This window comes from Frankliniella occidentalis, unplaced genomic scaffold (assembly GCF_000697945.3).
Source record: "Frankliniella occidentalis isolate FOCC.00 unplaced genomic scaffold, Focc_3.1 Scaffold394, whole genome shotgun sequence".
Classification (NCBI taxonomy): domain Eukaryota; kingdom Metazoa; phylum Arthropoda; class Insecta; order Thysanoptera; family Thripidae; genus Frankliniella; species Frankliniella occidentalis.
Genome location: NW_026267516.1, coordinates 79,520 through 81,787, shown reverse-complemented (window position 1 = coordinate 81,787; position 2,268 = coordinate 79,520).

Genomic DNA, 2,268 nt, shown 5'->3' with positions numbered 1-2,268 from the left:
AAGTAAACGGGATTTCAACACAGAATTTAAGATTAATGTGCGATATAATTGGCGAAGCGGAGCTTGGCCCTCGTTCAAAGATACAGTACAAGTACACAGGTGCAATTACACAGGTGAGAGAAGTAGATCACAACACACTGGTATCACGACACAGAAACACTAGCACAGCACTGTAATCCAATGTAGGGCTTGACCGTTTAACGTCCACACACACACGCACGCGCCGAGTCGGGGGGGGACGGAGCCAGGGGGCCACGCGGACGCAAGTTTGGGCAAGATGACCGTACTCGTTGTCGGGGCTCAGACGACTGACTTCACTTGCGCGATCCGCGGGCCTCCTCCGGGTCCTCCTCGTCGCCGTGGTCCCAGGCTCCGCCCCTGGGGGGTCGCCGGGCGGTGGGGCCCGGCGGTCCTTCGGCCGCTCGGGGCCCGGAAACTTCCCTCCGAACACGCAATCCTCCCCCGGGTCCAGCCGAGCGATCCGCCGAAGTCATCCCTCCGGCCGTCCGAGCTGCTGCAGGTGGTGGAGGGGGGTCTCGGAGGCGGCGCGCCGGCCGACGGTGTCCTCGGCGGGGCTCGGAGCGGGCGGCGGGGGCGGGGCCTCGGGGAGGCTGGCGGGGGAGAGGATGCCAGCCTCGTCGGGGACCCGCGGGACGCGGTGCAGCGGGGCGACGGCGGCGTGGTGCGGCTGGGCGCAGCAACCAAAGCTGGGCCAGGATGGCGACGGCGACTTGGAGTCCGTGGTGGGCGCGGGCATCTCGATGATCGGCGGGGAAGGGGTTGAAGCGCCCCACCGCGGGCCGTGGTGGGGGCCGGCGGTGAGAGGTGGGGCGTCCACACGGTGAGAGGGGCGGACGCCGCCTCTCCCTCTCTCCTTTCTCCTCGCGAGCTGCCCGTCCGCACAGGCCGAGCCGCGGAGGCCGAGTCTTCGGTTATCACTTCACTCACAATTAATCCTAACTAGAGCTAAGGCGGCATGGCTTGTGGCGCGCCGGCACTGGCCCGTCCGAATGTCACTTGAATCACAGGGTATTCCAGGGACGAGCCAGGGGGCGCACCTCAGCGAGGGGGGGGGGGGGCGCAGCGTCCAGCAGCGCGCAGATGCTCGGACATGCCTATTAGCCACGGCGTGTTGCGACATGCACATGGAGCGGCCCGCCTTTGAAAGTCCAAGAACAGCTCAGAGACGCTCTCTCTCGCACCACCTCCGGCCCGGCCCCTTTTGTCTCAAAGGGGCGCGATGGGTTGTTTGCACATGTCAGCCGGAGCGACTGGGCCGGAGGTAAGCTATAAAAACTATGAGATATTGGGGGAGAGAGCGGCAATGAGGATGGCTGTCCTCGGACCCTCGTCAAGGAGCGGACACTCCCTGTGTTGCACTCGAGCGGCATGTGCGCAACACGTGATTTGTAGAAATCAAAGAAAGGCCGTGACGTTCGGCAGTGCCCGGGCGGATGCAGGGTCCCCAGAATTACCATCCATTCACGCAGTTTGCGGAATGTCGGATGAAAAAATGTTTCAAAAATAACGGGACCCTACATTACCCCCCCAGGTGAGATCAGATGAGATTAACGATCGAAGATTGAGCTCAGCTCACCCGATGGGTCCCCTCCCCCTGCCAAGCCGCATACTAATCCTAACAGGGTTGGCTTAAACTAAACACATGCACATTGACATTTATCAGGGTAAATACAAAAACCTACAGGATTTTTACACACAACAGGCACAAGCAAAGCAACACAACAAGAGGTAGATACACAGCAAGGAAGCAGGTGGGATTTGTACAACATTTCTACACAATTTACCAAAAGTCACAGATACATTACAATATTTACAGGGAGTCCTTGGTGAGGGGTCCCGCACCAACCACATCCTCTTCTTGGGGTGGGGGCGGGTGGGGTCGGAGTCCGTCGGCCCGTCGCTGTGGGTGCGCGCGGGGCGCTGATGGAGGGGGGAGGGCCCGCTCTGGCGGCAGGGCACTCGGTGGGAAGGGACGGCCCGCGGCCCGGACAGGCCTATCCGGGCGGGGCGCACCGCTGGGTCCCATGACCCCCCCATGGCCGCGCAGCGCGCAGCGACGTTGGCGCGTACTCGGCACGCCGTCTCACCAGGTACTCTTCGTGTCGGGCACGGGGGCGCCGCCATTCTCGGGTCGCCAGATGACCCTGGAGTTGGGGCGGCCCGCGCAGTGCGGCGACACGGTGGGTGCCGCCAGTTGCGCCCCTCACTTCGGCTCGTCCCGCGGCCCTGGTGGGCGGGGACGGGGGA